Raw genomic sequence first — 14,153 nt, forward strand, 5'->3', positions numbered from 1 at the left:
TAGTGAGCTCAGAATGAGACGTTGAGAATAACACTGAGGTTGCAAACCTGGATGACTCAGAAGAATGATGGTGCCTTCAACAAACAGGAGAACCAAGAGAGAACAGCAGCATGAAGAGAGGAAGGAACCAGCATTTATATAGCACCTACTATGTGCCAGGCTGCACTAAGCACTTAAAAATATATATATATTATCTCATTTGATCCTCACAACAAATCTTCAAGAGATCAACCTCATTTTAAAGTTGAGAGGTTTGCTCAGGGTCACATAGTGACTGAGGCCCGATTTGAACTCAGCTCTTCCTAACTCCAGGCCCATTGCTCTATTCATTGCACCACCCAGAAAAGAAAGACTGTCTCATAGAAGTTGGTTAACAGTATCAAATACTTCACAGAGGTGAAGAAGAATGAGGATTGAAAAAAGACCATTAGATATGACAATTGCATGTTCACTGTTATCTTTGAAGAGCATATTTTTCATTGAGTGATGAGATTGGAAACTGGGCTCATAAATTGAATGGCTGGACTCCAAGATTAATGATTTGATGTCAGTTTGGAAGACTCCAATGGAGTGTCACAGGGATCTGACTCTGATCCTAGGCTATCTAACAGAATTTAGCCATTAAAATGCTGCTGGACCCAAGAGGCTGAGGTTCTATAATCTCTCCCACTACAATGAGAGGGTCCATGCATGTGGTTGGATCAGGCATCAGCCTGCCCTCTGTTAAAAGAGGTTAAGCTCCTTTTATCACATTATTTGGTTCATTATACCTGCCACCACAATGTTCTTGAAAAAAAAATTACCTAAAGTTTAGGTTTGGCTCATGTCTAAGGTTTTCCCAAAGGGAAGAGTACATTTACAATGTACAATGTAAATCAAGTATGACACAGGTGTTTATTTTACCCCAAAACAAAAGAAATACCATATACAAAGGACTGTCACCATATTACACTGACAGAAAGACTTGAAAAATGATTCAATAACTTGGTAACTACTCTGTGCAAATTGACAGAAATATAAACACATAGCAAATAACAGTACTAATCACTCTTATACTCTGCTAGGAGACTCAGATAAACATTGGAACCTGACACAGTTTGGGGACTTGTTGAATAAGCATTGCTACATTTCATCTCGTCTCTGTACTGTACAACAACTCCAGATCCACATCAAGCCATATCAGAGATTGAGTTCAATCTCTTGTCAGGGAGCATTTTCTCTGATGCAAAAAACTCCCCTTTCTGATGCATAAATTACTCGGCTACCTGCCAGAGGATTCCAAATGATGGACCCAGTATTTCTAACCCCTTGAACTCATGAGGTTGTCTCCAAGACTGTACATACCAATTGTAGGTTCCTATTCAGTCACTTATCATCAAGCCAAAAAACAAAGCAGAAGAAAGAGGCAGCCAGAGGCCAGGGATGAGCTAGCTTTGGCCGAGTCTACCTTCCTTACCTGCCATCGAAGAGCAGTTGCTAGCCATATGACCAGAGTGGGAGAAGCCTTTAACCCCAATCCATCCAGGGAGTGGCTCAAAGGAGCCACTTTCCTTTGCAGCCAGGAAAAGAAAGACTGTTAGCCTGAGTTTCGATCCCACCACTCCAAATTCCCCTATGGCTCCTTGTAGGATCATAGATTTAGAGCTTCAAGGGACCTTACATGCCATAGAGTCCAACCTCATTTATAAATGAGGAAACTGAGGCTCTCTTACCTTGAGTTAAATGATTTGCCCGAAGTCACACAGATAGCAAACTACAGAGGTGAGATTTGAACCCAAGTCTTCTGACTCTAAAGTCAATTCCTTTACCCTGAACCCTGCTGCCTGCCCCAGGGCAGGGCAGGGCTTCCACTAGGTATGTGAAATTGCTTTTACTAGCAGCCAACTGCCCAGTCATTTACAAAGGAGGATGGAGAGGGAGGACACATTTCAGTGTAACCTCTGTCCCAGAGCTCACTGGTATGGAACTCTCTTCTAACTGGTGGAGATGAAAGTTCTGTTGTCCATGCTATAGATGTAACAACAAAAATGGAGCAGTCTCTTCCCTTCAAATTTCAGTTGTGCCCATCTCTTTTTCTCAGCTTCCCAAATAATTAAAATTTAATATTGGTGTCAACACACCTTATTAGGAGGGCTTTCTGAGTATAAAATTGTCTAGATTCATGAAAATAAAAAAAATTACTCATTTTTAAAAGAGGTCTTTATCTTAACAAATAGCTTCTACATTAAAGGATTTTAAATATCATAAGAAGCAAAAAAAAAGAAAAAAAATAAGAAGCAAAAACTTATTCTAAGAATCAGAAACCAAAGGCACTAGAAGGATAATCTTTGGAGCGATGGAGTTGCATATTTCTGATGCAAACATCACTTTTTTTTTCAGGGCATCTTAAAATAATTATAAGAATATTTCTTAGAGATATCACTCCAAATGTTTATTTGTCCTATTTGTGCCTTTCCTGTGGTAGAGCCCTCTGAGCTCATATTGGTCTGATCAGCCAATCAGACACACTCTACCTTACTCCAACATGGTGATGCCATTTTGGACCTCTTTGAGAACAAAGGACAACAACCATTTCTTCCTTCTTAATATCTCTCAGGTCGATTCTCTTCTCTCCAATCATATGGTTATTAAGCTACTTCAGTCCCATTTCTCACTTGTACTATTGCAATGACATCCTGATTGGTTTCCTTGCTTTCAACTTCTCTCTCTAATCCATCCTCCACTCAGCTGCCAAATTAATATTCCTATAACATAAATCTGATCATATTACTCCCCTACACAAAAATCTTCAGTGGCTCCCTATTGTCTGTAGGATCTAATATAAACCTTTCAAACCCTCCAAAATCTGGCTGCTTCTTTGCCACTTTCTTTTATATGACTTTCTGTGACAAGAAAGGTAATGTGGAGAAGTGGCGAAAGAGAAGGCCTCAGAACCAGGAAGACATGGGCTTGAGGCTTGCCTCTGACACATTCTGCCTGTGTGACTCAGAGCAAATATTTAATTTCTCAGTGCTCTAATATTAGACAACATTTATAGTTTTTAGGTTAGCAAAGTGCTTTACATGTGTTATCTCATTTGATATTAATTTAATGTTCTTATTATAATTGATAAGTATGATTAACATAATTCTATGAATATATAATTACTATAAATTATGTATTGTGTTAATATAATTTATATTATTATTAATATAATTATTTGATATTGCTATATTAATTTGTAATTATAATTGATATATTAATATAATTGGCAATTATAAGTTCCAGAGAAGTTGCCAATCTTCATTGAATGCGGGAATTTCCTTGCTTAATAGTTAGTTCTCTATGCTAAGGAAATCACAAGCATTCCCTGTGCCTGTGACAGTTCGAAAAGCCTCCATGACTTTTGAAGCCTCTCTGAGACCCATAAGTCCCACCTGCACTATGGCTACCCCATCTATTCCTCCCTTCCCTGGGAATTTCTATGTACTGTGTTTTTTCTAGTCCCTATTGGATTTACGGCCAGTCTGTCAGTGACATCAGAGATGGGAAATCACCCAGACATACTTCAATGAGAACCTGCCCCTTACCTGTAAAACCTGAGATTTTCATTGCCTTTTCAAGTTTTCATTTCCCTGGTACAGAGAGACAGAGGACCCAGGCATGACATATGTTCACCAGGACACAGAGGGTGAGTTTAGCAAGGTTAGGTGCTCCGAGTCTAAGAAAACCCTGCCTAAGGGACCATGCCCATCCCCTTCCCTCTTTCTGCCATAGTCTTGAAAGTCGTTATGCCCAAGGCTCCAGATAGGATCCTCTCCAGCTATGGAGACCCCTTACTAGTAACTGGGTCCTGGATGTATCCATTGCTTGAGGTTAATAATAATAATAATAGTAGTAGTAGTAGTAGTAGTAGCAATATTGTCTTAAGAACAACTTTGAGTGACTAAGTCATTTTGATTATTATAAATACCCAAATTAACTACAAAGGATATATGAAGGATGATGTTATCTGCACCCAGAGAAAGAATTGATAAATGTATGTATAGAATGGGTTTACTTATATGTATATATGTATATATATATATGTATATATGCATATATATTTGTGTCTAATGATAGTCATCTCTAGGGGGATGGATGAGGGAAGAAAAAATTTACATGACAATTATATATTTAAAAGGAATAGAAAGTTGTACATAATAGGTTTGCAGTTTCATATGCAATCATCTTTTTTATTATACTATATTATGGAAATGCTTCCTTTATTTCATAAATTAAAAATAAAATAAATAATAATGTAAATAATAATAAAAATAGCTAATGTTTATATAACATGCTATGTGCTTTACAATTATTATTTCATTTGATCATGACAACCTGGGAAGGCAGGTGCTATTATTTTACATTTTACAGAGGAGGAAACTGAGGCAAACAGGAGTTAAGTGACTTACCCAGGGTCAAACAGCTAGTAGGTATATGAGGCTGGATTTGAACTCTGGTGTTCCTGATTCCAGGCCCAACTCGCTATCTACTAAGTCACCTGACTGCCTAGATGAGTTAAAATGCACCATAATTTAAAAACCTGTTAGTTTTTTAATGCATCATTAGCCTGTCTGATTGGTAAAGACTTCTAAATCCCTAAACTGCTCAACTGGAAATAGATGAGGATGTTTTCCACCACACACTGTGCCCTATGTGCACCAAACTGATCTACCATCTATTTGTGTGTCCCCTGGGGTTAGAACGTGCTTCCCCCTCACCTTTGTTTCCCACAATCCCTAGCTTTCTTCCATATTCATAACCCTTAACTCTCAGCTCAGTGAATGGTAGTAATGTGACATCAGGTTGGAAAGGAATAGAGGTGGGGGGGGGTCAGGTTGTGAAATGCTTTAAATGCCAGGGGAGTTTGTAATTATATCTTCAAGGTAATAAGGAGCTACTGGAGCTCTTTGAGCAGGGGAGTGACATGGTCAGACCTGTATGTGAGAATACCATTTGAGCCGCTGTGTTGAGGATAAATCAGAATGGGAAAAGACTTAAAGTAGAAAGCCCACTTGGGAGATAATTTCAACCTTCCAAGCAAGATGTGTTGGAGGTCTCAAGTAGGATATATTAGTATAATGTTGAATAGTGGCTAGAAGATAGAGCTGGGAGTTTGGGAACCCGGCTTAGTTTCATCTGCCAGAGTTTGTACCTAGCCTTTGAGAACCCAGTCTCCATGGCACAATGAGGCATCAAAGAAGTATACAAGTGGAAAGAATTTAAAAATGGAAATCGAATAGTACAAGATGCATCTTTGATTTAAAAAAAATCAGGAGTAAAAAAATGAAGTGGATTTATCTGCTTCTTGGTGGGAGTTGGGGGGGGTTATTTGTTTACTAATACTCATTTTCCATCAAAGCTATTTATCTTCTGTTGCATTATTCATTATCATCTTTTCCTCTATGAAACTATCAACTCTGGGCTCCTATTTTCCTTAGAGAAGTAAATTTAGATCTTATTTGAAGTCTTTCTGCCTTCCCCTCCTTCCCCCCACCCCAACATTCAAAGATCCAGCTGAGTCTATTTGTCTTGGAAGGAGAGCACAGTTGTGTCTGAAGATGCAGTATACATTATAAATACATTGCAGCAAATAATATTTTGTACAAGTAGAATGTCAGACTATCCTAGCTCAGCAGCATTTAGGGGGAAAGCATCATACAGTTTCACCCCTTTATTGGGAAGGAGGATTTGCAAGCTTGAGACAGACTCCTCCAGAACCTTAATTTCACAAGAGTCTTTAAATCAGAATGGGACAAATTCACCAAAGCAAGCTAGAAAAATACCCACCAGGACAGACAAAGCTGGCTTTACACATAAATGGAGGACCTTTATTCAGCAGAACCTGCTGGCTAGGGCACTAGATGTGATGTCTACACGACCTGAGTTCAAATCCTGCTTCCAATGGTTCACTGGCTTCTGTGATGATAGACAAGTCTTTGAGCCTCAGTTTCTTCATTTGTAAAATAAGAATGCCAATCTCCTGTGCCTAGAGGCAGCTAGATGAGTGCTAGGCTTAGAGTCAGGAACACTTAAGTTCAGATCTAGCCTTAGATACTTGCTAGCTGTGTGGCTCTGGGCAAGTCACTTTTGTCTGCCTCAGTTTCCTCAACTGTAAAGTGAGAATAATAATAGCACCTACCTCCCAGGTTTGTTGAAAGAACTAAATTAGAGCATATTTATAAGGTATTTAGCATAACACCTGGCTCAAGGTAGGTGCTTACTAAACACTTGTTTCTCTTTCCTTCTTTCCTTTTTTTCTTCCTTCCTTCCTTCCATCCTTCTCAAATGGGTCAGGTTCTATCTTTGGATCTGCTGCCATCCCAGATTAACACCACAGGGAGATCTCTAAAACAAAGCTTAGTTATAACTCAAGCCTAGAGTTTCCCCTAAAAGTGGATAACACGGTTCCCTCCTGCAAAGGTACTCAATGTGTAATATGGATGTGAGGTACAGGGCAGCTTTTTATTTCCTCCACCACAGAGAGTGCACACAATGCAAAGAATTCACCCATGAACACAAATAGAAGCATAAAACACTTTAGCAACCAGTTACATAACCCATTAGACTCCCTCTGGACGGTGAAGGCACTCTGTGAGATTGCTGAACAAATTCACCCTGGGCCTGAACTACCCAAGAAATTCATGGCAGTAGCATAGAGGACTAGTAAAGTCTAGATCTCCTGCCCCATCCTGGCACAGCTTTTAGCCTTCTGGCTGCAGGCCAACAATAATAGAGGATGTTAACATACATGCACATAGTGCTTTAGGGTTTGCAAAGCACCTTACAAAGCACTATCTCACTCCCCTTTTGACCTTCCTCGTTTCCCCTGGGACACATGCTGTCAGGCAATATCACTTTGGGAGGCCAATTCCCCACTCTCCAACTAAGACACTCTTCAATTTGGGAGGTCTCAAACTCAGAACAAGGTAGTCTCGAAGGCTAGAAACATCCATTTTCAGGATTGCTGGTTTCTGACCTGTTCTCAGAAAAGAAATCAGAAAGGCAGAGGAAGCGAAAGAGAACTGGGAGGCCTGGGAGCTCCCCTCTCAGGACCTCCTTGGCAAACCCAGGCTACTCTCCATGTGGTCTCCATCTCACTATTTTCTGTTCCTGGAGTTGGGTGGGGGAGGATTTCCTCTTCCATCCTTTCTGCAATCTGATCTGGAAATCCAGGGGAAAGAAAGCACATGAAAAGACAAAAAAAATGGTGGGCCATTTCATAGGTCTTATAGACCACAGAGAGCAATCCCATATCAAAAGACCATCCCCACTGATTCTTGGGCACTAGTTATTTTGTGGCAGTCAAATCAGGGGATTTCCCTATGTCCTCTCAACAAGAGGCTTGGGCAAGGCCCTTGACCTCACTGGGCTTCAAGTCCAGTTCTATAGGAGGTACCCATTCTGAGAAAGCTCCATGCTCTGTAATCTCATAAAGTCAATTGGGGGATTCAAATTGATCAGGGGCTCTTCCAATCATTCCCATTACATTTTATTGTGAAATAAAATAAGGTAATAAACTGCTAGGTCTAATACATGTTGAATGGAAAGAGATTCAGGGTGACTATAAAAGATGAACATAGAACCCAGAAAAGGGTCCCAGGGATATCTCTGTATAATGTAAAAACACAAGAAATACAAAGGACAGCAGACAATATTGATTCAGTGAAATAAATTCTTGCTGCATAGGTTTAGAGCTAGAAGAGACACCTTAAAGGTCTATAAATTTAGAGCCAGAAGGGATCCCAGTACAACTTCTCATTTCACGGATGAGGAGAATGAGGTTAAGTGACTTGTCCAACAATATACAGGCCATAAACAGCAAAGGCAGGATTTGAACCCAAGTTTTCTGATTAATAAGTCAGTGCTTATTCTGATGTACCAGGTTATCTAGTCTTATCCCTTCATTTTATAGACAAGGAAACTGAGGTCCAGTGAGGTTAAAGTAAAAATACAAGTAAAAAGTGGCTGAGTCAGAATTTGAACTCAAGTCCCCTGATTCTAAGATCAATACTCTGTCTTTCTATATTGCATTATGCTACCTCCTCTGGCATCAGTTTATACTGGGCCTGCCTGGTAGGGTTTATTGTTCAGTCATGTCCAAATCTTCATGATCTCATTTGGGGTTTTCTTGGCAAAGATACTGGAGTGGTTTGCCATTTGCTTCTCCAGCTCATTTTACAGATGAGAAAACAAAGGCAAAAAGGGTTAAGTGACTTGCCCAGGGTTGCGCAGCTAGTGTCTGAAGCCAGATTGGAGCTCAGGAAGATGTGTCTTCCTGACTCCAGGCCCAGCACTCTCTCCACTGCTCTACCCAATTACCCACCCCGTGGAATACTTGAGAAGGAAGAGATGCTAGCCCTGGGAAGGAAGGGTGTTTGTTGGGGTTTTAGGTAACAGAATCCTGGAGTAAAGCTAACCCGCTCCATGAAACCAAGTGCCAAAGAACAAATGACCTTCACGCTGCTCCTAAATTAGAAGCCAGTCAAGGCCTACCGCCCAGAACAGGAGAATGATTTAGATCTTCCCTGAAAAGTCAGTCAAATTCGATGTGACTCCTTCTCTCCACTCCAAAGGCAGCTCCCCTCCCTCCCTATTCAGGGAACACTCACCAGTGAAATGCTGTGCCCAGGGGACAAATTGGTGAAATCCAATTTTGCTTTAGGAAAAAGCACATCTTGGCTCCCGTGGCCAGCCAGGCAGCCATGTGGAGGCACACTGGAGATAGCCACACTTGGAGTGTGTTGAAATGAAGATCCCTCAAGAGGGAAACAATTTTGTGATTTTAATTCACTTGTCAGCCTTGGCATTGAAGAGTGATCTAATTACTAGGATTTTGCATTTTTCAAATGGATGGGTAATTATTGGATTCACTGATCGGTCCAAATGACAGCGAACCTTAACCAACCACAGAACAAACCAGTAACAGGAACTTATTCAAAAGTAGGTAATGAATGAAGAGGCTACTTCTCACCCCCACCCCCATCCCCACCCCAGCTCACCAGCGAATGTATTTGAGGAAGTAAAAGAAAAAAGGAAAAACAAACTAAGGCTCAGGAGGCCTCTCCCAATATGCACAGGACAGAGAAAGGCCAAATTGAGTGCAACCTACTGGCAGTAAGAGAAAGGGAGTGGGGAGAGGGGAAACCACAGAATGGAAAAAAACCCAAACTTGAGCGCTTTGGCAAAACAAAGCCCTCCTCCCTGTTTGACTGATGATTTGCATGTAAATGATCATTTCCCCTCCCCTTAGTGTCTCCGGCTTATGGGTACTGATGCTGCTCATTAGCAGATTCACCCCCACACTGTAGCTTAACATGGGCACCCCCTCTCTCTCCAGCTCCCAAGCTTGCTTTTCTCCCCAGAAGCACTCAGCTTTGGAAGGAAAGCACAACCTAACAGAATGTTTCATGATTCAGATCCAGTGACTTAGAGCCTGGATGCTCTGTTGTCCCCACCACCTCCACTCTGCCCCCATCAACAGTCGCCTGAGATTTAGGTTGTTCTGTTAGTTTTCCCCAGAAGACATTTCCCTCCAGCCATCTTCCTTTTCTTTTTTTTTCTTTTTCTTTTTTTTAATTTAGAGGCAGCAGATACAATAGAAAGTGGGCTGAATTTGGAGTCAGAGGTCCTGGGTTCTAATCCTGCCTCTGATCATTTCTACCTGTGTGACATTGGGCAAGTCAGTACCTCAGTAGGTCTCAGCTACTCCTTTATAAAATGAGGACTAGAAGGTCTCTTCCATCTCCAAATGTAATCTAATTTAATTGAAAATAGTAATTGGGGCTATCGATAGGGATCAGGGTGGTATAATGAAAGGGATATTGGATTTGGAGTCAAAATCCGAGGACTGATCTTGAATCCCAACTCTGTTGCTTGCTACCTGTTTTAACTTGGGCCCATCTTTCTTGGCCTCAGTTTCCCCATATGTAAAATTATAGAATTGGAGTAGATGGTCCCTAAAGTCCCTCCTGGTTCTACATGTCTGTTTTGTAATCAGACATAACTAGGAATTCTGCTGCCTGGAATAAATGTTCAGGGATGAAGGAGAAACTGCATTGGTATTGCTGGCTGATATATAGGAGGACGTCAGGATCCCTCCTCCAGCGCACACCAGTCTTTGTCTTCATCTAGTCATAAATGGTTTTCGTGGGAGACACTCCTGTTGGGGTGCAAATCATTCCAGAGAAAGGATATTTCTTCCCCTAACATTCCACCCTGCATTCCTACAGCACAAATGAGAACCCCTCAACTGCCAGAAGGAGGCCACCGTCAGAAACCACCACGGTGGGAGGAACTACGGCTGCAGCCATCTCTCTCAGCCTCAGAAGTATGGTAAGAATATATAGCAGATGTCTTCAGGTGGACAATTGATATCAAATAGTTGCCTTCTCAAGGAGGGAGAGAGAATTTGTAACTCCACATTTTTTAGATGAATGTTAAAAATTATTTTGTGTGTGAAAATATTTAACAAAATAAAGATTTAAAAAAAGAGAGAGAGAACAGAGAGCCATGAGATTTTTGAGAGGCATGACATGGGGTGGTGATCTAGAACCCAGTCAAGAGAATGGGATAGTAAGGCTGTGTATCCAGTGTGGATGGGCAGCTAAGTGGCATAGTAGATAGAGTACTAGGCCTGAAGTCAGCAGATTTTGTTGTTGTTCAGTCCTTTTCAGTCACATCTGATTCTTTGTGACCCCCATTTGGGGTTTTCTTGGCAAAGATACTTGGCAAAGAGTGGTTTGCCATTTCCTTCTCCAGGTCATTCTATACATAAGGAAACTGAGGCAAACAGGGTTAAGCAACTTGCTCAGGGTCACACAGCTAGTAAGTGTCTGAAGCCAGATTTGAACTTAGGAAGATAAGTCTTTCTGATTCCAAGCCTGTCACTCTACCTACTGGGCCATTTAGCTGCCTGAAGTCAAGAAGATCTGATTTCAAATCCAGCCTCAGACACTTAGCATCTGTGTGATTCTGGGCAAGTCACTTACCCTGTTTGCCTCAGTTGCTCATCTGTAAAATGAGCTGGAGAAGGAAATGGCAAACCACTCCAGTATCTTTGCCAAGAAGACTCCAAATGGGGTCACAAGGTGTTGGATATAACTGATACAACTAAACGACAATCCAGTGTGGAAATAGCAAAGTACCACAAAGCCGAAGGAATTCTAGGTGATGAGCATAATACTCCCTCTAAATTTCATCACCTTGGGAAAAGCCCTAATCACCCCTCCTCTGTTACATCTATGCTGTGATAATAGAGCTACTCAGAACAGATAGCTCATGATAAGTCTGGTGCCTGAGACAGCCTTTCGAATTGGCCATATGGTTGTTAGGGTCTTCTCACACTTAGCCATTGCCTATGTATCAGACTCCCCCTTTTGCCTCCCCTGCACACTCCTCTTCCATGGGAAGTCAACAGCGCTCTCCCTTACACATGAACAAAGAGGCTATATACCAACTCAAACTGATGGAAAATCCTAACTCTTAGGTCATGATCCTTCCTTTACCATACCTAGGGGCTAGTTTCTCTTGTCAGACCTCTAATACCAACTTTAAGGGTATGTACAAATGATTCCTAAATAAACCTAGGACACTGTTGACAGCTGGGAACATCTGTGCACTGCCTCCCCACTCCCTCCCCCTAGCCTCGAGTACCCAGCTGTTCCTCCTCTCCTAGAATTCTCAGACTGATGCCTGAAATGTGGCCAAGGAAGAAGGTTCATTAACACCTGAGTGGCTCCCCATGACAATGACTAGTCAAAATGTTACAATATAATGTCTATCATGATAAATAGTCATCATTTGAGAGTGTGTTTATCTTTTCCCTGTGGACTGTCCCTGGTAATTTTGAAGAATGCACAGCTTGACACATTCACCGTTCTGTTCCATGGGGAAAAAGGACCCTGGTATATGCATCCCTTTCAGTGACTGAAGCTTGTGTGTTATATTCCCCCCTTCCAGCCCTCTCTCCTCCCCACCCCACCCCAAATCTGACTCCTTCTCATTAGTATATTAGGCAAGGATGAATCTTAGGAAATATTTTTGAAAAATATGGAAATATTTTTCTCTTGCTTTGTTCCATTTTTTACGGCAGGTCAGAAATGAACATCCCATGTAAAGGATTTGAATCACTGTCTCAGGGAATGATTCTGGTTTTAACAAGCAGAAATTTGTTTCCAGTCTTTGATTTTAAGGTTTAAAGTCCTTTTCGGACCAAGGCTGAGAACAGTGTCTGGGTAACCATGACAGCACAACTCTGAAAAATGTAAACTATTTGTAGAAGAGAGAAGAATCTAGGTGGTAAAAAAAAAAAAATATGAGGTTAAAGGACTGAAGTGAGACATTTGAAATGTGCAAAAAGAGTAAACAGTCCCAGATAAGAGCTTAATCCAGCTGCCCTTCTGCTTGTACAACTCTTGTCCTCTCCCTTGGAGATTTGGGTGGGATTTGTTGAAGGACGGTAGCAGCCGAGTCCAATTTGAGCAAATTAAATTGCTTGCTGAATCTCTTAATCTCTTCCTGAGTCAGTTTTGCTACTTTATGTTAGCATGTGGCAACCTCCAAATCTTTTCATTGTACTCCTGGCCCTCTCCAAACCTCTTCTGGAAAACAACTGCATAGGAGAACAAGATCAAGGTCAAGGTGGGAGCATCCTCTCCCCAGAGCTGGACAGGAAGCCAGGATTCTAGCCTGAGTTTAAGGGCTCAGGCCTCTCCCTCTGATTGGATGGCTCCTCCCAGAACCTCCATTTATAGAGGGCTGCCCAGACCAGCCATGTCTCATTTCTCTCTGGACCATGCACCAGACTTCCTCTACCATCTCTCCCTTCTGGGGTCTCCTTCTGGCCGATGAGGGGTTGTCATTTGTGCTCCAGGAGAGCAGGATAGAATGTTCTGGGGGATGGCTTGACTGTACCTCAAAAGGAGCATCTCACATGAAAACCAGCTATGACTAAATGAAGGCAGACTGGTGTGTGCTGGATCCTGAAGCCCTCCTCTCTATCAGCTAGCAGTAGCCATGTAGTCTTTCCCCATCATTGATCTTTCCCGTCCATGTGCCTTCATCTTCCCCAATCCGCCACCTCTACATTTTCAGCTTCCTTTTATGTGTTGCTTCCTCCATTAGAAGGTAAGTTCCTTGGACTTCGGGGGGCCAAGATGGAAGAGTAAGCAGTAAGTTGCTCTCCCCTCCCTTATTGACCTTGAAAAAACCAGAAAACACCACCTAGGAAAAATACTGGAACAGTAGAGCCAGCAGAAAGACAGGGCGCAGCAGTCTTTTAACTCATGAGTTTAGGGGGATTAACGGGAAAGGCTCTCTTGCTGTGACTGAAGGGGACCAGTATAGCACAGGAGGCATTCCAGCAAGCCCCACCTCGGCAAACTAGTGGCAGATACTGAGCCCTAGGGTGGTGGAGCAGGCAAGCACCAACACCAGGACCCTTCTAGTCCCTCCCTCCTCCTCCATGTGCCCTGGCACAGCCAGGGGAACTGGTAGACACCAGTGTGCAGAACCAGCACATGCGCCGGCAGGCATCCACTAGCACCTGAACCTACCTGTGCTCTAGCACAGCCCCGGGAAAGGAGGGGACCTCCAGTGGCCAGACCACCCCTACCCCCCATACTGAAAGTTTCAGTGTAACACCAGGGAAATGCAGAAAAACCCTACCTGGCCTGGCACACACCAGCCACAGCATCAGGTAAAGTACCACATCCCTACAGCCTCCGGCTGTCAGCACCTGGGGCTCCAGCACACAAAGCCAGTAACCAAGCCCCTAGCCCCCAGCACAAAAAGCATGGGACAGTGATCCCTATGCCCCAGAAACAGAGATCAACTTTGAAAGCCAGGAAAAAGGCAAACACTATGAGCAAAAAGCAACAAAGAAAAACAAACACCATAGATTCTTATTATGGGGACAGGGAAGATTAAAACACAAATTCAGATGAGGACAACATTATCAATGTATCCACATCTGAAATCTTAAAGGGGAATATGAACTGGTCTCAAGGCCAAAAAGCCTTCTTGGAAGAGCTCAAGAAGGATTTTAAAAGTCAAATAAGAGAGGTAGAAGAAAAATTGAATAATTCCTTTAAAAATACAATTGACAAAATGGAAAAAAAAGTATACTGAAA

This window comes from Vombatus ursinus, unplaced genomic scaffold (assembly GCF_900497805.2).
Source record: "Vombatus ursinus unplaced genomic scaffold, bare-nosed wombat genome assembly UNPS02014807.1, whole genome shotgun sequence".
Lineage (NCBI taxonomy): Eukaryota > Metazoa > Chordata > Mammalia > Diprotodontia > Vombatidae > Vombatus > Vombatus ursinus.